Source organism: Ranitomeya variabilis, chromosome 1, assembly GCF_051348905.1.
Source record: "Ranitomeya variabilis isolate aRanVar5 chromosome 1, aRanVar5.hap1, whole genome shotgun sequence".
NCBI lineage: Eukaryota > Metazoa > Chordata > Amphibia > Anura > Dendrobatidae > Ranitomeya > Ranitomeya variabilis.
The window spans coordinates 425,342,465-425,368,409 of NC_135232.1; the positions used below are offsets into that span (position 1 = coordinate 425,342,465).

Consider the following 25,945-nt stretch of genomic DNA (forward strand, 5'->3'; position numbering starts at 1 on the left):
TCATGTGATCTGTAGTTTTCACTGTGATTTGCTAAAAGCATTGTATATATACTTTTTCTGCATTTGTGCTTGCAGGACCTGCGATCAGATCATGTGATCTGAAGTCTTCACTGTGATTTGCTAAAGCATTATATATATATACTTCCTCTGAATGTGTGTGTGTAGATAGCCATGATGAAGATCTTTTAGATCGAAACTCGTAGCTATTAGCAGGTTTTTGTCGCTGTTCACATTCCCTTCTGTGCAGGGATGATTTTTAAGGATATGGATCAATAAAGGATTTTTAATAGGAAAGGAGCTGGAACAATCTTCACATTTCTTATGTCTTCAGCTGTTGAAAATAATCTCTATAAAGACCAACATGGATATTGCCGCCATATGGTCAGTGGTAGATATCAGTTCTACATAACATATAAGAGATTATAGCAGTTACAGAAAATGACTTACCGCTGACATTCTTTCTGATGGAATCATTAATTTTTCCCATCTTTACCATCTGGCCCAGACCGACATGACAACTTCTTCTAGGCATGACTCAACTGCAGAGAATACAACAAAGACATATTTCACTTCTCATATTCCAGCCCCATCACCATCTATTCCCAACCTGCACAAACTCCTCATCCTGCTGTTACCCCAAATACTGAGAGGCTGCTGCCATATGTGTCCCTATTACTGTATCTGCTGTGTGGCTCTCTGTGCCCTCTAAATTCTAAAGCAGCCCTCCATAATATTGTAATGCAGGGTGCAAGTGTCCTAGAAAACAGTGCACATATTTTACCCCCTAGAAAGTAATAATGCCCTCTGTGTGCCCCTTTGAATGTCACAGTAACTAGTGTTGAGCATTCCGATACCGCAAGTATCGGGTATCGGCCGATATTTGCGCTATCGGAATTCCGATACCGAGATCTGATACTTTTGTGATATCGGGAATCGGTATCGGGATCGATATTAATGTGTAAAATAAAGAATAAAAATAAAAAATATTGATATACTCACCTCTCCGACACAGCCTGGACCTTACCGATGTAACCGGCAGCTTCCGTTCCTAAGAATGAGCGCTTGAAAGACCTTAGATGACGTCGCGGCTTGTGATTGGTCGCGTGAGCGGTCACGCGTCGGAGAGGTGAGTATATCAATATTTTTTATTTTTATTCTTTATTTTACACATTAATATGGATCCCAGGGCCTGAAGGAGAGTTTCCTCTCCTTCAGACCCTGGGAACCATACAGGATACCTTCTGATACTTGGTGTCCCATTGACTTGTATTGGTATCGGGTATCGGTATCGGCGATATCCGATACTTTTCAGGTATCGGCCGATACTATCCGATACCGATACTTTCAAGTATCGGACGGTATCGCTCAACTCTAACAGTAACCTGAGTTCCCCTATAACAATAATTGCCCACTTTACATTTAATAATGTCACGAGTCTCCCCCCTGTACAGCTCCCCTATACACAGTATGATGCTCTCTTATGCACAGTATAATGCCCCATCACTGTATAGTACCAGCCACACAGTATACTGACACCTTAGTAGCCCCTAAACTGTTTGATGGCTCCAACACTGTAAGATAACCTCCTCAGTGTAATCTCCACACTGTATGATGGCCCCTTAGATAGCCTTCATATAGTATAATGCACCAAATAGTCCTCAATATGGTATTATGCACTCCCCATAGGCCTCCACGTAGTATAATACACCAGATAGTCCTCAATATAGCTTAATGCACTCCCCATAGACCTTCATATAGTATAATGCACTTCCCATAGGCAAACTCTATATTGTATAATGCACCCTCATAGGCAGACTCTATAACATAAGGCAGCCCCAATACGCAAACTCTATACCATAAGGCAGCCCCAATACGCAAACTCTATACCATAAGGTAGCCCCCATAGGCAGACTCTGTAGCATAAGGCAGCCCCCATAGGCAGACTCTATAGCATAAGGGAGCCCCCATAGGCAGACTCTATAGCACAAGGCAGCACCCATTGGCAGACTCTGTAGTATAAGGAAGCCCCCCTAAGGCAGACTCTGTAGTATAAGGTAGGCCCCATAGGCAGACTCTGTAGTATAAGGCAGCACCCCATAGGCAGACTATGTAGTATAAGGCAACCCTCCATAGGCAGACTCTGTAGTATAACGAAGCCCTATAGGCAGACTCTGTAATAAGGCAGCCCCCATAGGCAGACTCTGTAATAAGGCAGCCCCCATAGGCAGATTCTGTAATAAGGCTGCCAACTATAGGCAGACTCTGTTGCATAAGGCAGACCCCTCAATAGGCAGACTCTATAGCATAAGGCAGCCCCCATAGGCAGACTCTGTAGTATAAGGCAGACCCCCCATAGGCAGACTCTGTAATAAGACAGCCCCCCATAGGCAGACTCTGTAATAAGGCAGCCCCCCATAGGCAGACTCTGCAATGAGACAGCCTCCCATAGGCAAACTCTGCAGTATAAGGCAGCCTCCATAGGCAGACTCTTTAGTATAAGGCAGACCCCCAATAGCCAGACCCCCATAGGCAGACTCTGCAGCATAAGGCAGCCCCCCATAGGCAGACTCTGTAATAAGGCAGCCCCCATAAGCAGACTCTGCAGTATAAGGCAGACCCCCATTGGCAGACTCTGTAGTGTAAGGCAGACACCCCATAGGCAGACTATGTAGTATAAGGCAGACCCCCCACAGGCAAACTCTGTAGTATAATTCAGCCTCCATAAAATAAATAAATACATTTTCACCTCTCTTCTTCCTGGTTCCTCCGCTGCTCTGAGCGCCTGCACATCTCCGGAGATCAGGCGATGGGTAGTGACATCATCATGCCAGCTGTCAGTGTCTGAGTTAGATGCTGACAGGGGAATGATGGGAAAGCAAGCATAACGTTCCCTCTCTTATCAATGCAGTCAGCTGTGTCGACATGTAGCTGATACACCTTAACCTGCGATGACAGGTGGTGGCCCACTGCTGGCACTGGGCCCCCCGGCCTGCTAAGGGGCCCCATGGCGGCCGGGCAGCAGAGCAGGGAGATCGATCCTCCCTGTTCCTCTGCAGAATTTATTTGTATCAGCGTGCTGTGCACACGCCAATGCAGTTATAGTAGCGTAGCTCTAGGTGGGCCCTCAAAATGTGGGGCCCGAGGCGATGGCCCCCTCTGCCCCCCGATAGCTACGCTACTGTTGACAGCTATTTAAACCCTTGTGTCTCTGATTCTCAGCAATTAGTTTTGCTACCTGGCATGTGTATGAGTCCTTTCTTGTGGCAATTTACAGATCCCTCCTGTTTTCTGACCTCAGCATGAATTTTGACCATCCTCTAATTTTATGATTCTGTTTCTGACGTGACCCCTTGGCTTTGACCCTGCTTGATGACACTTCCTGCGTTTGGTTCACTGTGCCAGATGGAAGCCTTTACATGGAAGCAATGCACTGGACCCTGTAATAAGACCAGTACCGTGTATTGGCATTAATCCGTAAGGGTTGAAGTTTATTTGTAATTTGCCAGACGGAATGTGTTTGGAAACTGCATGATGTAGCCTTTATGAGCATGTGGGCACTGACAGACAAGACAATAGGGAGTTGCTGTACCTGCATAGTCACTCAATGTCACTCCAAATTTTTCAAAATTAATTGATTTGTGATATAATGTGGAAACTAGTGATGAGCGAATTTGTTTGGAAAGCGATCGCCAAACATAAATTCGGCACAAATATGGCACATTCGGATTCATCATCGGAAACACGAGCAAACTTTTAAAAAATTGGTAAAAATCAGTAACAATCGGTAAAAAGTGTGGAAAATATTTGGTTGCCACAAAAGTATTTTCAGCACATTTGAAACGATAATGGTGGTGTATCATGACCATTTTGCATGTGTTTGATGAGGGAAGGGGATTTACAGAGCTCAGAGATGCAACGTTTTTGTAAACTTTTTCCCCCTAACTTTATGTATGCACATTGGGGCTAGACAATCATGGAGCAGGAAACATCCACAATGTCCTGACACCACGGCTTGTGTCATTGGCTGCTGAAATCACATGTCTCTCTCCATATAAAGATCAGACATCTCGTTTTAGCACCAATTTGAAACTGGAATAGCGCAAAGAGGCTGCTCTGGAATACATCAAGATTTTAGCTAGTAAGCTAGGTGGTTGCTTATCAGTCAGACAGCTAGCTAGTGTCCAGTGTGGCTGTTAAATTTACCTTCCAGCATTTATTTATTTTTGGCCATTACTGAGGTCCACAAAGACAGCAGGGCACATGTCCTACAAGTGTGTTGTGCTGTGGTGATATGAAACTGTCTGCGGACCTAACGCACATTAAAACAATTATAATTTTTCAGTTGCAAAAAGTTACAGTCCGCCATATCACACTTTGTCATTTTTGGGGGTTGAAATTAAGCTGTCTGCAGATCTCATGCACATAATAATAATAATCTTTATTTTTACATAGCACTAACATATTCCGCAGCGCTTTACAGTTTGCACACATTATCATGGCTGGGGCTTGGATCTGGGGCAGTACGAAGTAGGGTTCAAACAGCATCCTGACCCTCGTCATCAGATATTAACCCCTGGGGGGAGATGATCTTGATGAGACTCTGATATCTGCAGCTCAAGCAGACTGTACTGTGCTGTCAGGGCAGGAAGAGGAGGAGGGTGACTCCAAGGGCAAGCAATGTGATAACAAAGATGATGATGATGAGGTGTTAGATCCCAGTTGGTGTGAACATATAGGCACACAACTTAATAGGTCATCTGAGGAGGAAAATGAGGAGATTACCTTGCGTCATACAGCACATACACGTAGTGATGCAGCCACGATGAGCAATGCATCCTCAGCCACAACTGTGGCTGTAACCAGCAGCATCTGTGGGTATGCAGCTTGCAGGGGTGGCATGGGTTGCCTAGCCTGGGCTTTCTTTGACACTGCAAAGGATGGGCAAACTGATGTAGTCTACCAACTTTGAAAAAAACTGAGTCGAGGTAAAAAGTGCAATAATTTGACTACTACATTTATGAACTTTCACATGCGCAATCAACATGCGTTACTGTGGGAATCCCATTGAGCAAAGATGCTGACTAGCGGAGCTCCACAACTATCAGCCACCCTATCAATCGCATCTGCTGCTTCTTCTTCCTCCTCCTGTGTTACTGTGCCAACTATTGAGATGCAGGTCTTCGACCTCAGAACCTCAGGTTCTTTGCCCGCTCCAGTCACACTGACTAAGAGCCTGACATTAGTTGTAACAGAAGTGGACATGTCTCCTGTATTTCACCAATCTCGGAGAATGAGCACACCACAACTTTCTCAATCCACAGTGACATCTCCGCCTGCACCTCTCTCATAGTCCAGCAGTTTGTTCAGTTTACCATACTGCACACTCTGTTCGCACTGCAGCCAGCCCACGGTACCCCAGTTGTCATCATGTAAAAGATTGTTTCCTCCTACACATGACAAATCATAGAGGTTGAACTCCATCTCCAATCTTTTGGCCTTTCCGTCAGATGGTTTCCAAAAGCTGATGACTGTCACAGTCCCTAAGTACCAATTACCCAGTCGCTATTACTTTTCTAAGAAAGCTGTGCCTCCACAACACCAGCATGTTGCTGACAACACTTTTTCCTTGACTAAATCGATGTCTGCCAGGGTGCATTTCACCACAGACACTTGGATGAGTAAGCACGACTAAGGGCATCACATATCGCTGACCAGGCACTGACTGACTCTGTTGGCTGCAGAGGGAGGCAGTCAAGTGGCTGCTCATCAAGTCTTTGAATTCCCAAGGCTTGCTGGACAAACTCAGTATTTAACAGTTCCTCCACTGCTTCTTGCTCCCTTACATCCTCTAGGACCTCCACCTCTGCCCTCAACATCTCCCTTAATCAGACATGCATTCCAACAGTGCAGATATAATACCTCCATTATGGACTGACCTAGGTTAGAGTAGTCGTATTGCAACCACTAGGGGCATTACCAGCAGGTAGTGTAATCAAGAATAACCAGGGGACAGTACACAGAAGCAGCAATGTACTCTACAGGATCAGCAGGTGAAAGGAAGCTTGATTAAAGGCTGGTAGCTCAATTATCTTTCAAGGAAGAAAGTACACTGCCAGGTTTAAGAAGGGTGTTCAATCGAGGTGGAGCCAATTAGGAACTCAGGGTGGAGACAATCAGAAACAACACAGATACTTGCATCTGAGTTAGGAAGGTAATATCCAGCAAGCTGAATAGCTCAGAGGGAAGAGCTGCCACCTGGTGCACAAGAGCTGCTTGTTTCAAATCATGACAGTACTCCCTTCCTTCCAGAATGGCCTCTGGATACCCCCGGTGCTGGCATCCCTAGATGTCTCTGACGAAAAGCTCTTGTAAGCCTGGGTGCATGAACTTTGCCCTCCGGCTCCCTTGATTTTTCCTCTGGTTCATATCTCCTCCATTGCACCCAATATTGTAGTCTTCCTCTGAATCTTCTAGATTCCAGAATGTTATACATCATATACTCTTCTTCACTATGGACTTTTTTTCTGTCAGTGGAGGTGTCTGAGTTCTACCTGTAAACAGGTTCTCACTGAATGGTTTGAGCAAGGATACATGGAACAGAGGGTGAATTTTCAGGCTGTTAGGAAGTTTTAAATGGAAAGCAGCTGGGTTAATTTGTGCAGAAATTTGAAAAGGTCCTATAAATGTTGGACCTAATTTACAAGATGGAATATTAAATTTCAATATTTTTTTTTAGAAAGCCAAACCTTGTCACTGACCTGAAGGGTAGAAGGGGCTTTTGATGTTTATCTGCTGCTTCTTTGTAATATTCTTGGGCCTTTTGGAACATCTCAGGTAGTTACTTCTAAATTTTCGGCAACTCTGTAAGTCTATTTCTAACAGCAAGAACAGAAGTATTAATTTGAAGATTAAAAATAAATACTGGATGCAAGCCAAAGTTAGCAAAAAATAGACTTCGGAATGTAAAACTGTTTGGAGCTATTATAGGCAAATTCTGCTGTTGGTAAATATTCCACCCAGTCATCCTAGAGGTAAGAAATAAAGCAGCTCAGGTATTGTTCTAGACTTTGGTTAGTTCTTTCAGACTCACCATTGGATTGTGGGTGGAAGTCAGTAGACAAATTGACAGTATCTCCTAAAGCTGTACAGAAGCTTTTCCAAAATCTTGATGTAAACTGAACACTTCTATAAGAAAATACATTGTCAGGGATTCCATGCAGCCTAAATACAGCCTAAATACAGCTCTGGCAAAAATTAAGAGACCATTGCAAAATGTTCAGTTTGTCTGATTTTTCTCTTTATAGGTATATTTTTGAGTAAAATGTAAATTGTTCTTTTATTCTATAAACTTCTGACAACATTTCTCCGAATTTCCAAGCAATAAATTTTGTATTTTTTTTCTGACAAAGAAAAATGGTCAAAATAAAAAAAAACTAGCTCTTTCAGACCTCAAATACTGCAAAGAAAACAAGTTCATAATCATTTAGAAACAACAATACTAATGTTTTAACTCAGGAAGAGTTCAGAAATCAAAATTTTCTGGAATAACCATGATTTTTAATCACAGCTTTCATGCGTCTTGGCATGCTTTCCACCAGTCTTTCACACAGCTTCTGGCGCAAAAATTTAAGCTGTTCTTTGTTTGATGGCTTGTGGCTATCCATCATCCTCTTGATTTTCAATGGGGTTCAGGTCTGGAGATTGGGTTGCCCATGACAGGGTTTTGATGTGGTGGTCTCTTCATTTTTGCCAGAGCTGTAAATGAGCCATCATTGCTACCCGACCCATCACAACAAGTATATCAGTCATTTCTTTAGATGGAGGTACTGTAGGTCCACGATAAAATTAATTGAGATTGATCCCCAAGGCCTGGATGGAACTAGAATAGGTTAAAGGAGTCTTAGAGAACAATATTGTGGCATCTTGCTCTGTGCACATGTTAAACAGGAGGAAATATATTTTCCCACATCCTTCCTACAATTAGGCCACTAAAAAGAACAAAACAGTATTTTTTCCATTTTCATGACTCCAGTGAGCCCTACAAGTTTAGAATCATGGATAAGTTTGAGAACTTTAAGTCAAGTAGAATTTGGGACATATATTTGGTTGTTCTGTATCCCATACCACTCCTTAAAAGAAATATCAACATCTCTAGAAGGATTTAAAGATTCCTCCATAGGGACCACTGCAACTTTTTTAGCCTGCATGGCCACCAATGCAGCTACATGAGATAATTTAGAATGAGTTAGTTTAATCGGCTGCCAAGGTGGCACAGGTGAAGACAGAAGTCCCCTGGACCGGAAAAGACCTTATCCTGAGAATTGCTGCTGTTGTGAGCATCCCTAAAAAGCATAGACGAAACAAGCAAGCTGCTGTTTTTGTCGATACCTCGGGTTTGCTCAGATCTAGCCTTCTCTGCTTCCGTGCAATCAGATTTCGGCTCTTTTTTTACAGTATTCATCAAACATACTCAGCTCTGGTTCCGAGGGCTATCTAAGAGAATCGACCATGCATTCATGTTCAGGATCGTACATAGAAGGCTGTTTAAAGTACAAAGACTCTGTTACCTTCTATTTGTTAAAAACAATATTTTTTGAATCTTCTGGCTCAAATATACAAATAGGGCTAAGCTGGGTAAAAGTTGGGAGAAGTTCTGCATTGTGTTATTCTATTTTTTCTGTGTAGCTCCTTGAGTTATCCCCATTGATGAGTCTTGTTTCAAATTTTCCATAGCCTGGTCCGACAGCATGGTCCGACAGCATGGGGATCAGGGCCCACTCCAGGGCCACAAAAAACATTCAGCAGAACAGTTGGACATTGAGATTTTCGTCTTTTTCAGAAGCCTGAAATGACTCATGTCGGCTGGTGTTTTTCACAGTAACGCTAACTGCTAGAACATCAGGAACAGTCACAGACTGGGCCAAAGACAGATTCTCATCCAAACACATTCTTGAAGGTTTGAGATGGGTTTCTTATTCATCATTTGTTGTTTGGATAGTTTCCTTGGCATCCAAACTTGAAGAGTCTTCATGTTCAATATAATAATAATATAATAATAATTTTTATTTATATAGCGCCAACATATTCCGCAGCGCTTTACAACTTATAGAGGGGACTTGTACAGACAATAGACATTACAGCATAACAGAAATCACAGTTCAAAATAGATACCAGGAGGAATGAGGGCCCTGCTCGCAAGCTTACAAACTATGAGGAAAAGGGGAGACACGAGAGGTGGATGGTAACAATTGCTTTAGTTATTTGGACCAGCCATAGTGTAAGGCTCAAGTGTTCATGTAAAGCTGCATGAACCAGTTAACAGCCTAAGTATGTAGCAGTACAGACTGTTATGAATCCCAATGGCTAGGGGATCGCACTGGACAAGCAAAAATAACTCAAATAACGGACGAGCTCTAGGGTGATGGAACCTGGGCTGACCGCTGCCCTACTCCTGACAAACACAACTAGAAATAGCCAGGGAGCGTGCCTACCTTGATTCTAGACGCCTCACGCCAGCCTAAGAGCTAACTCGCACTGCAGAGAAAATAAAGACCTAACTTGCCTCCAGAGAAATAAACCCCAAAGGTATAGTTGCCCCCCACATGTATTGACGGTGAAAATGAGAGGAAGGCACGCACATAGATATGAAAATAGAGTTAGCAAAACGAGGCCCGCTATAACTAGAAAGCAGAAGGATACAAAAGGGGTCTGAGCGGTCAGCAAAAAACCCTAATCAAAAACCATCCTGAGATTACAAGCACCCATGTGCCAACTCATGGCACATGGGGAGCACCTCAGCCCACTAGAGCTTCCAACTAGCATAGAGTAATATTTAGCAAGCTGGACAAAAAACAAAACAACTGAAAAGCATAACTTAGCTTATCCTGAGAGATCTGGAAGCAGGTAGTCAGAACCAAACTGAGCACATCTGAGTACATTGATAGCCGGCAAGGGAATGACAGGAAAGCCAGGTTAAATAGGAAACACCCAGCCTCTGATGGACAGGTGGAAACCAAAGACCGCAACCCACCAAAGTCACCCAGTACCAGTTGTAACCACCAGAGGGAGCCCAAAAACAGAATCCACAACAGTACCCCCCCCTTGAGGAGGGGTCACCGAACCCTCACGAGAACCCCCAGGGCGATCAGGATGAGCTCTATGGAAGGCGCGGACCAAATCAGTCGCATGAACATCAGAGGCGACCACCCAGGAATTATCCTCCTGACCATAACCCTTCCACTTAACCAAATACTGGAGTTTACGTCTGGAAACATGAGAATCCAAGATCTTCTCAACAACATACTCCAATTCTCCCTCCACCAGCACCGGAGCAGGAGGCTCAACCGAAGGAACAACGGGCACCTCATACCTCCGCAATAACGACCGATGGAACACGTTATGAATAGCAAACGATGTTGGGAGATCCAAACGAAAAGATACAGGGTTAAGAATCTCCAAGATCTTATAAGGACCGATGAACCGAGGCTTGAACTTGGGAGAAGAGACCTTCATAGGGACAAAACGAGAAGACAACCACACCAAGTCCCCAACACGAAGTCGGGGACCCACGCGGCGACGGCGATTAGCAAACTGCTGAGCCTTCTCCTGAGACAACTTCAAATTGTCCACCACCTGATTCCAAATCTGATGTAGCCTGTCCACCACCATGTCCACTCCAGGACAATCCGAAGGCTCCACCTGACCAGAGGAAAAACGAGGATGAAACCCCGAATTACAAAAGAAAGGAGAAACCAAAGTAGCAGAACTAGCCCGATTATTAAGGGCAAATTCGGCCAGAGGCAAAAAGGCAACCCAGTCATCTTGATCAGCAGAAACAAAACACCTTAAATAAGTTTCCAAGGTCTGATTAGTTTGCTCCGTCTGGCCATTCGTCTGAGGATGGAATGCAGACGAGAAAGACAAACTAATGCCCATCTTAGCACAAAACGTCCGCCAAAATCTAGACACAAACTGGGATCCCCTGTCAGAAACGATATTCTCCGGAATCCCATGCAAACGAACCACGTTCTGAAAAAATAAAGGGACCAACTCAGAGGAGGAAGGCAACTTAGGCAAGGGTACCAAATGAACCATCTTAGAAAAGCGGTCACACACAACCCAGATAACGGACATTTTCTGTGAGACAGGGAGATCTGAAATAAAATCCATGGAAATGTGCGTCCAAGGCCTCTTCGGGATAGGCAAGGATAACAACAACCCACTGGCCCGAGAACAGCAAGGCTTAGCCCGAGCACACACTTCACAAGACTGCACAAAGGTGCGTACATCCCTTGACAAAGAAGGCCACCAAAAAGACCTGGCCACCAAGTCTCTAGTACCAAATATTCCCGGATGACCAGCCAACACAGAAGAATGGACCTCGGAGATGACTCTACTGGTCCAATCATCCGGAACAAACAGTCTTTCTGGTGGACAACGATCAGGTTTATCCGCCTGAAACTCCTGCAATGCACGTCGCAAGTCTGGGGAGACGGCGGACAATATTACCCCATCCCTAAGGATACCAGTAGGCCCAGAGTCTCCAGGAGAGTCAGGCACAAAACTCCTGGAAAGAGCATCTGCCTTCACATTCTTTGAACCTGGCAGGTATGAAACCACAAAATTAAAACGAGAAAAAAACAACGACCAACGAGCCTGTCTAGGATTCAGACGCCTGGCAGACTCAAGGTAAATCAGATTTTTGTGATCAGTCAAGACCACCACACGATGTCTAGCACCCTCAAGCCAATGACGCCACTCCTCAAATGCCCACTTCATGGCCAAAAGCTCCCGATTACCCACATCATAATTGCGCTCGGCGGGCGAGAATTTTCTAGAAAAGAACGCACATGGCTTCATCACCGAGCCATCGGAACTTCTCTGTGACAAAACCGCCCCCGCTCCAATCTCGGAAGCATCAACCTCAACCTGAAAAGGAAGTGAAACATCTGGTTGACATAACACAGGAGCAGAAGAAAACCGGCACTTAAGTTCCTGAAAGGCCTCCACAGCCGTAGGAGACCAATTAGCAACATCAGCACCCTTTTTAGTCAAATCAGTCAAAGGCTTAACAACACTGGAAAAATTAGCAATGAACCGACGATAAAAATTAGCAAAACCCAAGAACCTCTGAAGACTCTTAACAGATGTAGGTTGTGTCCAGTCACAAATCGCCTGAACCTTGACGGGATCCATCTCAATAGTAGAAGGAGAAAAAATGTACCCCAAAAAAGAAATCTTCTGGACTCCGAAGAGACATTTCGAGCCCTTCACAAACAGAGAATTGGCACGCAGGACTTGAAACACCTTCCTGACCTGTAGAACATGAGACTCCCAGTCATCAGAAAACACCAAAATATCATCCAAATACACAATCATAAACTTATCCAGATATTCACGGAAAATATTGTGCATAAAGGACTGAAAGACTGAAGGAGCATTAGAAAGTCCAAAAGGCATTACCAAATACTCAAAATGGCCCTCAGGCGTATTAAATGCGGTTTTCCACTCATCACCCTGCTTTATCCGCACAAGATTATACGCACCGCGAAGGTCTATCTTAGTGAACCACCTAGCCCCCTTAATGCGAGCAAACAAATCAGTCAATAATGGCAATGGATACTGATATTTGACTGTAATCTTATTCAGAAGGCGATAATCTATACAAGGCCTCAGGGAACCATATTTTTTAGCCACGAAAAAAAAACCTGGTCCCAGAGGGGACAAAGATGGACGAATATGTCCCTTTTCCAAGGACTCCTTAATATAATTCTGCATAGCAGTATGCTCTGGCACTGACAGATTAAATAAACGACCCTTAGGGAACTTACTGCCAGGAATTAATTCTATAGCACAGTCACAATCCCTATGAGGAGGGAGCGAATTGAGCTTAGGCTCCTCAAAAACATCCCGATAGTCAGACAAAAACGCAGGGACCTCAGAAGGAGTAGATGAAGCGATTGAAATCAGAGGTGCATCATCATGAACCCCCTGACATCCCCGGCTTAACACAGACATTGTTTTCCAATCCAGGACTGGATTATGAGTTTGTAACCATGGCAGACCAAGCACTAGTACATCATGTAAATTATACAGTACAAGGAAGCGAATCACCTCCTGATGAACGGGAGTCATGCGCATGGTCACTTGTGTCCAGTACTGCGGTTTATTCATAGCCAATGGTGTAGAGTCAATTCCCTTCAAAGGAATAGGAACTTCCAGAGGCTCCAGAGTAAAACCGCAGCATTTGGCAAATGACCAATCCATAAGACTCAGGGCAGCGCCCGAATCCACATAGGCATCGACGGAAATGGATGACAGTGAACAAATCAGAGTTACAGACAAAATTAACTTAGACTGCAGAGTACTAATGGCAAAAGATTTATCAACCTTTTTTGTGCGTTTAGAGCATGCTGATATAACATGAGCTGAATCACCACAATAAAAACACAATCCATTTTTCCGCCTATAATTTTGCCGTTCACTTCTGGACTGAATTCTATCACATTGCATAGTCTCAGGTGCCTGTTCAGAAGACACCGCCAACTGGTGCACAGGTTTGCGCTCCCGCAAACGCCGATCAATCTGAATGGCCATAGTCATAGACTCATTCAGACCTGTAGGCGCAGGGAACCCCACTATAATATCCTTAATGGCCTCAGAAAGACCATCTCTGAAGTTAGCAGCCAGGGCGCACTCATTCCACTGAGTAAGCACCGACCACTTCCGAAATTTTTGACAATATACTTCCGCTTCATCATGCCCCTGAGAGAGGGCTAATAAAGCCTTTTCAGCCTGAATCTCCAGGTTAGGTTCCTCATAGAGCAATCCCAGTGCCAGAAAAAACGCATCCACACTGAGCAATGCAGGATCCCCTGGTGCCAATGCAAATGCCCAATTCTGAGGGTCGCCCCGCAGGAAAGATATCACAATCTTGACCTGCTGAGCAGGGTCTCCAGAGGAGCGAGATCTCAAAGAAAGAAACAATTTGCAATTGTTCCTGAAATTCAGGAAGGTAGATCTATCTCCAGAAAAAAACTCTGGAATAGGAATTCTAGGTTCAGACATAGGAGTGTGAACAACAAAATCCTGTATGTTTTGAACTTTTGCAGCGAGATTATTCAGGCTGGAAGCCAAACTCTGGACATCCATGTTAAACAGCTAAGGTCAGAGCCATTCAAGGGTTAAGAGGGGGTAAGAAGCAGCTAGACAGCAATTAAAGGCTAGGCAGCAAAACTCTAAGGGAAAAAAATATATATTTCCCTTCAACACTTCTTTTTCTCCTGCTTCAGCCCAAACAATTAACGCTTTGTAGGCCGGCTATACTGTTATGAATCCCAATGGCTAGGGGATCGCACTGGACAAGCAAAAATAACTCAAATAACGGACGAGCTCTAGGGTGATGGAACCTGGGCTGATCGCTGCCCTACTCCTGACAAACACAACTAGAAATAGCCAGGGAGCGTGCTGTTGTGAATTCGGTTTGTGGGCTCCCCCGGTGGTCTGTTATGGTAGTGTCTCTTATGTGCCTTCCTCCATCTCTGATTACCTGTCGCCACCCTCTTGGGGAGTTTCCTATTTAAGGCTGCTTGGCTGTTAGTCACATGCCGGCCAGCAATGTGCTAGTAGCATTCTGTTGCATTCACCTGCCTCAAGTTCCAGTTCAGCTAAGTTGAATTTTGTTTCTTGTTTTGCTATTTTCTGTCCACAAGAGCTTCCAGCACTGAAGAGTCACATTGCAGATAGCTGGACAAAAATAGCAAAACAAGAAACAAAATTCAACTTAGCTGAACTGGAACTTGAGGCAGGTGAATGCAACAGAATGCTACTAGCACATTGCTGGCCGGCATGTGACTAACAGCCAAGCAGCCTTAAATAGGAAACTCCCCAAGAGGGTGGCGACAGGTAATCAGAGATGGAGGAAGGCACATAAGAGACACTACCATAACAGACCACCGGGGGAGCCCACAAACCGAATTCACAACAGCGTGCCTACGTTGATTCTAGACGCCTCGCGCCAGCCTAAGAGCTAACTCGCACTGCAGAGAAAATAAAGACCTAACTTGCCTCCAGAGAAATAAACCCCAAAGGTATAGTTGCCCCCCACATGTATTGACGGTGAAAATGAGAGGAAGGCACGCACATAGACATGAAAATAGAGTTAGCAAAACGAGGCCCGCTATAACTAGAAAGCAGAAGGATACAAAAGGGGTCTGAGCGGTCAGCAAAAAACCCTAATCAAAAACCATCCTGAGATTACAAGCACCCATGTGCCAACTCATGGAACATGGGGAGCACCTCAGCCCACTAGAGCTTCCAACTAGCATAGAGTAATATTTAGCAAGCTGGACAAAAAACAAAACAACTGAAAAGCATAACTTAGCTTATCCTGAGAGATCTGGAAGCAGGTAGTCAGAACCAAACTGAGCACATCTGAGTACATTGATAGCCGGCAAGGGAATGACAGGAAAGCCAGGTTAAATAGGAAACACCCAGCCTCTGATGGACAGGTGGAAACCAAAGACCGCAACCCACCAAAGTCACCCAGTACCAGTTGTAACCACCAGAGGGAGCCCAAAAACAGAATCCACAACAACAGACACAGAGGGCTATTAACTGCATAAAGTGTATGAGAACACGATGCAAGGAACCTGATTATGTGTTTTGGTTTTTTTCTATTTTTAGTAGGCCACACAGGGATAGTTAGGTTAATGCGTTGAGGCGGTAGGCCAGTCTGAACAAATGCGTTTTTAGGGCACGCTTAAAACTGTGGGGATTGGGGATTAATCGTATTAACCTAGGTAGTGCATTCCAAAGAATCGGCGCAGCACGTGTAAAGTCTTGGAGACGGGAGTGGGAGGTTCTGATTATTGAGGATGCTAACCTGAGGTCATTAGCGGAGCGGAGGGCATGGGTAGGGTGGTAGACTGAGACCAGAGAGGAGATGTAGGGTGGTGCTGAGCCATGGAGTGCTTTGTGGATGAGGGTAGTAGTTTTGTACTGGATTCTGGAGTGGATGGGTAGCCAGTGTAATGACTGGCACAAGGTAGAGGCATCGGTGTAACGGTTGGTGAGGAATATGATCCTGGCAGCAGCATTCAGGGCAGATTGGAGCGGGGAGTGTTTGGTAAGAGGGAGGCCGATTAGTAGAGAGTTACAATAGTCCAGACGGGAATGAATAAGAGAAACAGTAAAAGTTTTTGCAGAGTCGAAAGTAAGAAAAGGGCGAATTCTATAAATGTTTTTGAGATGCAGATAAGAAGAGCGAGCCAGTGATCGGATGTGGGGGGTGAATGAAAGCTCGGAATCAAGGATGACCCCAAGGCAGCGGGCATGTTGCTTTGCAGTAATGATTGAACCGCACACGGAGATGGCAATGTCAGGCAAAGGTAGGTTAGAAGAGGGAGAGAACACGAGGAGTTCAGTTTTTGACAGGTTCAGTTTCAGATAGAGGGAGGACATGATGTTAGAGACAGCGGTAAGGCAATCACTGGTGTTTTCTAAGAAGGTCGGAGTGAAAGCAGGAGAAGAGGTGTATAATTGGGTGTCGTCAGCATAGAGATGGTACTGGAACCCAAATCTACTGATTGTTTGTTCAATAGGGGCAGTATACAAAGAGAAGAGGAGGGGGCCTAGGACTGATCCTTGAGGAACCCCAACAGTAAGGGGAAGGTGAGAGGAGGAGGAACCAGCAAAACATACAGTGAAGGATCGGTCAGAGAGATAGGAGGAGAACCAAGAGAGAACGGTGTCCTTGATGCCGATGGAGCAGAGCATAGTGAGGAGGAGCTGATGATCCACAGTGTCGAATGCTGCGGAAAGATCCAATAGAATTAGCATGGAGTAGTGACCATTAGATTTAGCTGTTAGTAGGTCATTAGAGACTTTAGTGAGGGCAGTTTCAGTAGAGTGTAAAGAGCGGAAGCCAGATTGAAGAGGGTCGAGAAGAGAGTTATCTGAGAGATAGCGGGTAAGACGGGAGTGGACCAGGCGTTCGAGGAGTTTAGAGATGAAGGGAAGATTAGAGACAGGTCTATAATTAGCGGCACAGTTTTGGTCGAGGGAGGATTTTTTAAGTAATGGATGTATGATGGCATGCTTAAATGAGGAGGGAAAAATACCAGAAGTGAGGGAAAGGTTGAATATTTTTGTTATGTGAGAGGTGACAGCCGGGGAAAGGGACTGGAGGAGATGTGACGGAATGGGGTCACTGGTGCAAGTGGTCGGGCGAGAAGATGCAAGGAGCCTGCTTACTTCTTCTTCAGTAACTGGTTCAAAGTCAGAGAGTGAACTAGATGCAGTGGGGGAGGGAGGACAGTGCCTGGTATGAAGAGATTGGGAGATGATTTCCTGTCGAATGTGGTCAATTTTTTCTTTGAAGTAATTGGCCAGATCGTCAGCGCGGAGATCTGTGGTTGGGGCCTGCTCTCTTGGGTTGAGTAGGGACTGGAAAGTGTCGAAGAGACCTTTAGGGTTATTGGACAGTGAGCTGATGAGGGTGTTGAAATAGGTTTGTTTGGAGAGGTGAAGGGCAGAGTTGTATGTTTTTAGCATGAACTTATAATGGATGAAATCTTCGGGTAGATTAGATTTTCTCCACAGACGTTCGGCGCACCTGGAGCATCGCTGCAGGAAGCGTGTTTGCAGCGTGTGCCACGGTTGTCGCCGTCTGTGTCGAGTTGCTCTATGTATAGGAGGAGCAGCTTTATCCAGGGCACTTTGCAGGGTTTCATTGTAATGGTTCAGAGCAGAATCAGGACATGAGATGGAGGATATTGGGGCCAATGAGGACTGCGAGTTCTTCATAAGTTTCTGGGTGTTAATGGCCTGTATGTTTCTATAAGTGTGGAAAGTGGGGGTGACCTGAGCGGGTTGGCAGTTCTTGATAGAGAATGAAAGAAGGTTGTGGTCAGAGAGCAGGAGAGGGGTGTTTGTGAAATCATCCACTGAGCAAAGTCGGGAGAAGACCAAGTCAAGGGAGTTTCCATCTTCATGCGTTGGAGAGTTAGTATGCTGCGAGAGGCCGAAAGAGGAGGTTAGAGATAAAAGGTGAGAAGCAGACGGGGAAAGGGGAGAAGCAATGGGGATGTTGAAATCACCCATGATAAGGGTGGGGGTGTCACAGGAAAGAAAGTGTGGAAGCCAGGTGGCAAAGTGATCCAGGAACTGATGAGAGGGGCCAGGAGGACGATACACCACCGCCACTCGCATAGAGAAGGGGACGTAGAGTCTGACAGCATGGACCTCAAAGGAAGGGAATACAAGTGAGGGTACTTGGGGGTTAACTTGGAAGGTACATTTGGGTGAAAGGAGCAGCCCAACACCTCCACCTGCTCTGTTGTCTGATCTTGGGGTATGAGAAAAGTGTAGTCCACCATAGGAGAGAGCAGCAGCAGCGGTTGTGTCTGACTGCTGGATCCAGGTTTCAGTAAGAGCCAGGAGATTAAGAGCCTTAGAAAGGAAGTAATCATGGGTGAAGGAGAGTTTATTACACACAGAGCGAGAATTCCAAAGAGCACAATTGAAAGAGACAGAAGGCAGGCATGGAATATTAATAAGGTTAGAGGGGTTTCTGGGTGTAGCAGTTGGGAGGATTGACTGGCTATAACATGGGGGGCCGGGGTTTGGAGAGATGTCTCCAGCGACTAGGAGAAGGAGGATAGAAAGAGTGAGCAGATGGTTAAGTGATTTGTGATAGCGTCTTTTGTGTTGGATGGTGGGTGGGACTGAATGGATCTGCGCTGTTAAGCAATGTGAACAGAGCATGAGTGCTATACATAGGAGAGGCAAGGACAGAGGGGCCGATATGGATGGAGTTTAAAGAGTTTATGCAAGGGCGGTGAGTGAATGCAGCAGCCAGGATATAGATTATACAGATACATATGGTGTGTATTTGTTCTGTTTCAAATGAATAGGGAGTAGGTTTAGATTGTCTTACCTGTCTCCTGCCCTGTCTAACTGCCATGTTATAACTGCGTCATACTTAGAAAAAAATATACTTTGAAAAAAAAAAGTACACGAATAATAGTGCACGAATGCATCCCTGCATGAATGCATCCCCAAGCTATGTCTACATTTATAGAAGGCTAGCTCTTAGATCTCCCTTTTTTTTTTTTTAGGGTGTTTCTCCCCCTCTCGTTACAAATCAATCTACTTCAGTTGAGACAGCAGGACACAATAAATGTAGTGATCAGATAAACAAATGTCCAGGTCTACATGGATCATAAACCCCTTTGAAAAAGTTATGTGATCTCTCTACATAGGGACAAGCAAAAGTGAGTTAAATATCTATAAACACAAACAAATGCATAATAAGATGACTAACATATATAGATATATGCAGGATTCAATGCCGAAGATAGAATGAATCAGATACCATCCAAGCCGCTTGCTGTCAGGGAATGGAGCAATATGATTGGAAAGGTAACAGTATCTGGTATTGCTAATGGATGGCACCACTTAACGTAGATGATGCACTCAAAACCTCACCCTGTGTAGTAATAATAATAAATAATATTTTTTTTATATAGCGCCAACATATTCCACAGTGCTTTACAAATTATAGAGGGGACTTGTACAGACAATACATTACAGCATAACAGAAATCACAGATCAAAATAGATACCAAGAGGAATGAGGGCCCTGCTCGCAAGCTTACAAACTATGAGGAAAAGGGGAGACACGAGAGGTGGATGGTAACAATTGCTTTAGTTATTCGGACCAGCCATAGTGTAAGGCTCGGATGTTCATGTAAAGCTGCTTGAAACAGTTAACTGCCTAAGTATGTAGCAGTACAGACACAGAGGGCTATTAACTGTATAAAGTGTATGAGAACATGATGCGAGGAACCTGTCCGATCTCAGCTAAAACCACCGGGGATCTTGTCAAGTCAACAACCACAAAATCATACAGTATCTGTAATTGGCCAGATCAGTAGGCTGTGACTTGGATAAACTAACATGGCTAACTAGTGAAGGGAGAGAAGACAAGGCCTACTAATGGAGGAGGGAACTTCAGCTGTATCACAGCAGGAGCCGGGAGCTACCGAGCAAGCGTGTGCGCTGCACAAAGGCAGGGAGCATAGTCAGGAATAGCCAGGGCTGAGTACACAGGAGCAGCAATGTAGTTTACAGGATCAGCAAGTGAAAGGAAGCTTAACTAAAGGCTGGAAGCTCAATAATCTTGCAATGAAGGAAGTGCAATGCCAGGTTTAAGTAGGGTGTTCAATCGAGGTGGAGCCAATTAGGAACTCAGGGTGGAGACAATCAGAAACAACACAGGTACCTGTATCTGGGTTAAGAAGGAAATGCCCAGCACCCTGAATAGCTCAGAGGGAAGAGATGACACTTGGTGCACAAGAGCCGCTGGGTTCGAATCCTGACAGCCCCACCTCCATATTGCGCATTCATGGCTCAACATAAGGCAGTGTTCAAATTAATATGACTTGAAGATCGCAGTCACACAGCTCAAGAGTTATGGACAGCTATTGAGGCTGAGTTAGGGCTTCCTTAACTGAACCTGGAGCCAGGGAAGGCTGTGTGTGATAAAGGTGAGAGCCTGGTGTCGGCCCTATGCTGGGGAAACCTCGCACACGTGCCTTACATGGCTCACATCCTCATCCTGATGGTACAGCATTTTCTCCACCAATATCCTGGCATGGATTAGCTGCTCCAGAAAGCCCCGAAGCTGTGTGTTCATTTCCACCGTTCGCACCCCTCAGGTCATCGACTTGCATCGATACAGAGGTCTTTGTCCATGCCAGTTGCCAAGTTGATATGCAATGTGCCGACATGGTGAAATTCCACTCTGCACATGTTTCAGCAACTGTGGCAGCAGCAATGAGCACTGACTCAGTATGTCATGTCATATAACCTGGGTCAATGCAGCACGGAGGTGGCACATATCACGTTCACGAAGTGGGCACAGATTAAGGACCTCTGCACCCTTTTGCACAGTTTAAAAATGTCTATGGTTAGCGCTGATGACGCCATCATCAGCATCACTATTTAGGTCATCTATATGCTGGAGCAGATTTTAAATAGCCTGCGGTAGGAGATGGTGGTTCCAGAAGAAGAGGAAGCAGAGGAGGATGCAGAAAGGATAACATTGTGAGTGGTTTACTGCAATTGGATGGGGGCTGGTGATCACAGACAAACTTTTATTGAAGATGCAAGATCCAAGGAACAAATGGAGGAGGAAGAGGTGATGGGCGAGCAACTATGAGATGAAGAGGATAATCCTCCTCTCTCTGTTGTTCATGGTTGATGGGAGGGGTTGGAGGAAACAAGCATCATTGTTACCCAGCCACCAACACAGCATGGACTTGGACCTTATGGTAGAGCCCAACATATGAGTGCCTTCTTGCTGCACTCTTTGAAACATCCCCGTATAGTTATGATTAGTGTTGAGCATTCCGATACCGCAAGTATCGGGTATTGGCCGATACTTGCGGGTATCGGAATTCCGATACCGAGATCCGATACTTTTGTGGTATCGGGAATCGATATCGGGATTAATATCAATGTGTAAAAGAAAGAATTAAAATAAAAAATAGGGATATACTCACCTCTCCGACGCAGCCTGGACTTTACCGCCGTAACCGGGAGCCGTTGTACCTAAAAATGCGCGCTTGAAGGGCCTTAGATGACGTCACGGCGCTCTGATTGGTCCGTAGCGGTCGCGTGACCGCTACACGACCAATCACAAAGCAGTGACGTCACCTAAGGTCTTTCAAGAGCTTGAAAGACCTTAGGTGACGTCACTGCTTTGTGATTGGTCGCGTAGCGGTCACGCGACCGCTACGCGACCAATCAGAAGCTGCGGACGTCTTCTAAGGTATTTCAAGCGCTTGAAAGACCTTAGGTGACGTCACGGCTTTGTGATTGGTCGCGTAGCGGTCACGCGACCGCTATGGACCAATTAGAGCGCCGTGACGTCATCTAAGGCTCTTCAAGCGCGCATTCTTAGGTACAACGGCTCCCGGTTACGGCGGTAAAGTCCAGGGCGCGTCAGAGGGTGAGTATATCCCTATTTTTTATTTTAATTCTTTCTTTTACACATTGATATGGATCCCAGGGCCTGAAGGAGAGTTTCCTCTCCTTCAGACCCTGGGAACCATACAGGATACCGTCCGATACTTGGTGTTCCATTGACTTGTATTGGTATCGGGTATCGGTATCGGATTAGATCCGATACTTTGCCGGTATCGGCCGATACTTTCCGATACCGATACTTTCAAGTATCCGACGGTATCACTCAACACTAGTTATGATTAGGAATACTTTTGACTACTGTGTTGCCACTGTTAGATCCAGGTTATAAAATAGAATTTTGGCAGATGCTTTCCACCCTGGAAAGGGACCTGTGATTGCTGGAATATTTGAAACATGCTTGTACACAACCTTAAGAGAGCTTTTCCCCAAGACAGCAGTGAATCACACAATTTGCATTGCAGCTCTAGACTTCCAACCTCCAGCACATCAATTTATCAACACCAAAACATTAGCTGCAGCAGTAGTTTAAGTGGAAGAAGCAATTTCTGTCCTTTGACACTTTTTTAGACCAGCTTGTGCACCACCACAACATAGTCCAAGTCTTACACGTGGTGAACGAATGGAGAGTATGGTGCAGAAGTTTCTAGGACTGAATATCAATACCATGAGGGAGGGATTCAACCCTTTCACATTTTGGTCTTCAAAAATGGAAGCATGGCCTGAGCTCACCTCACACGCCTTCGAAGTTTTATTGTGCCCAGCAGCCAGCGTTCTCTCAGAACGTGTCTTCAGTGCTGCTGTTGGTATCCTGACAGATAAGCACAGCCAGCTATCCCCTGAAAGTGTAGACTGCCTAACTTTCATCAAGATGAACAAGTCATGGATCTCCAAGGACATTTGCACCCCAATTGCAGAATGAACAAACTAAGTTACATTGCATTTTTTAGTGTGTTGCATTAATGTCACGTAACTGCACTCTGTGATATCTTTAGTTTGGTTTCTGTGCCTGCTCTGGCTGCTGCTGCTGATGTTAACACAAATTTGTGGAAATGTGAACAGTCATGGTTGGTCTACATCTGCTGGATTGGCTGTAGTGGAAGACGTATTGGTCCCAATTATACTATTTCTACATACGTGTCTACTCACGTGAAATTTATGCCACTTTTGTGGTGTAAGGCCCTCATTTGTTTAAATATGAACACTCCGTGTTGGGTGTTTATCTGCTGGATTGGACGTAGTAGAAGACCTGTCCATCCCTATTATATTATTTCTGCTGTGGTGAAATTGAAAATTATATTGTCAACCGATAATTTTTGGAAATGTGAACACTTCTGGTTTGGTGTCCATCTGCTGGATTGGGTGTAATGGAAGACCTGTCGGTCCCTATCATACTATTTCTACTCTCGTGAAATTTATGCAACTTCTGTGGTGTAAGGCCCTCATTTGCTTAAATGTAAACTCTCCTGGTTGGGCGTCCATCTGCTGGACTGGGTGTAATGGAAGACCTGTCGGTCCCCATTATACTATTTCTACTGTGGTGAAAGTAACGCCACTTTGCTATTGTCTGCCAATAATTTTTGGAAATGTGAACACTCCTGGTTCGGTGTCCATGTGCTTGATTGGGTGTAATGGAAGACCTGTCAGTTTCTGTCATACTATTTCCACTCTCATGAAAGTTATGCCACTTCTGTGGTGCAAGGCCTTCATGTGTTTAATTGTGAAAACTCCTGGTTGGGTGTCCATCTGCTGGATTGGGTGTAGTGGAAGACCTGTTGGTCCCTATTATACTATTTCTATTGTGGTGAAATTGATGCCACTTTGGTAGTGTCAGCTACTAATTTTTGAAAATGTGTAGACTCCTGGTTGGGTCTCCTTCATGCATTTTGCCTGTAACAGTAGGCCTCCGAGACCATTAGGCCTCCACGCCCTTGGACTCAACTACCCATGTTTCTATTCTTACATTTTTCTGACAATGGTAGTCTGTGAAACTGATATTTGCACCACCTGAGTGTGGTTCAGTATGAAAGCAGGTAGAATTATTTCATGTGGTATCGGGGCTCCCAGCAAAGGGTGTCTACACTGATCCCTCACCCACCTCATCTTACTGTGACGTTCAATTGAAAGCTGTAAATGCTGTCCCAGACCCCAATACCTCATGCCTGGCTTGCTGAAGTGCCATGCTAGAATTTGTACTGTGAGTGAATTGAGGTCCCTTTCCTGGTATTTGTCCCTCATTTGATATGTTTTTGCAGCATTTGGGACCATTATAAGGTGTTGTGCATGTGTTTGTTTTTGCCTCTTATTGACATCGATGGCATTTGGCTATGTTCGCCGAATATTCGACAAATTAATCAGCGAATATTGCAAATTCAGTGATTGTAATCCAAACTGAACATTGAAATATTTGCTCATCTCTAATCCTGATGACTTAAAGGAGTTGCAAAGGTTTTTCAATTTTGCCAACTACTACCGTAAGTTTATCAGAAACTTTTCGGTATTGGTCAAACCTCTGATGGATATGACCAGGAAATGAATTGACTTTTCCAAATGGGCAAGTACAACCAGGGAGGCATTTGATAAATTGAATGAGTGTTTGCCATCTGCGACGATTCTCATCCAGCCTGACGTCACTCAGCCATTTATTGTAGAAGTTGACACGACTGAAGTGAGGACTGTAATGTCACAGGGTGCATCTCCTGGCAAATGGTGTCTCTGTGCACATTTTTCTAAAATACTGTCATCTGCAAAGAGAGAAACTGTGATACTGGTAATAGGGAACTTTTGGCAATCAAGTGGGCCTTTGAAGAGTGGGGCCATTTTCTGGAGGGGCAGTTCATCCAGTTATGGTAATTACAGATCACAAGAATTTAGTTCTAGAGTCTGCAAAAAGTCTAACGCCTAGGCAGGCAAGATCGGTGCTATTCTTCACCAGATTAAACTTTTCTGTTAGATATAAGCCAGGGAACAAGAAAATTCAGGAGAATGCCTTATCTCATTGTTTTCTTGGGGGTGGAGATAATTGTGAACCAATTCCTATAACACAAAAAGGGGTGGTTATTGTGTCTATATGCTTTGATCTTGAGAAGGAGGTTGTAGAGGCTCAGTGAGATGTCCCTGCTGCCTGTTCATTAGGTAAAATATTTTTGCTTGTGAATCTCAGTCTTAGCGTTCTTTGGGTATGTCTCCACGTTCAGGATTGCATCAGTCTTTGGTCAGGATTTTATGCAAGTAAAATCCTGACCAAAACTGCACCTGAGGTCACTGGCAGGTCACCTGTGGTGTACCTGCGTGTTTTGCTCATAGTAGCAACATGCAGCGTTTTGGAAAAACGCACAACGCATGCGTTTTCGCGGCAAAAACGCATGCATTTTTAAACGCATAGTGGAGTCTGGATTTCATAAAATCCCATCCACTATGCTGTAACATCTGGACGCTGCGTTTTTGACGCAGCAGAAAAACGCAGCGTCAAAAACGCAGCGTTTCCTGAACGTGGAAACATACCCTTAGTGAACATCATGATTCAGTCTTTGATGGACATCCTGGTAGTAAAGCCACCACAGTTCATGTTATCTAATGTTTTTGGTGGTCAGGGGTGCATCAGGATGTTCAGGAGTAACTTGCTGCCTGCAGTGTCATGCACATTCTAAGACTTCTCATACTCGTCCGTCTAGGTCTCATCAACCATTGGCGATTCCCAGTAGACCTTGGATTCATTTATATGTATATTTCATCACTGATCTACTTGTGTCAGCAGGAAATACTGAAATGTTGGTAGCAGTGGACAGATTAAGAAAGATGTCACATTTCAGTGTGCTACCTGCATTACCGAATGCCAAGACCTTTGCACAAATTTTCATCAGAGAGATCGTAAAATTACATTTGATTCCTATCGATATTGTTTATGATTGAGGTGTGCAATTTAATTCCACGTTTTGCACTTGTTTGGGCATATA

At 44.7% G+C, this 25,945-nt stretch overlaps 1 pseudogene; it reads right to left on the bottom strand.

Moving 5' to 3' along the window:
- Window positions 1-8,078: 8,078 nt before the first annotated feature.
- LOC143795864 (zinc finger protein 592-like) overlaps window positions 8,079-25,945 on the bottom strand; it is a 51,320-nt pseudogene continuing 33,453 nt past the window's right edge.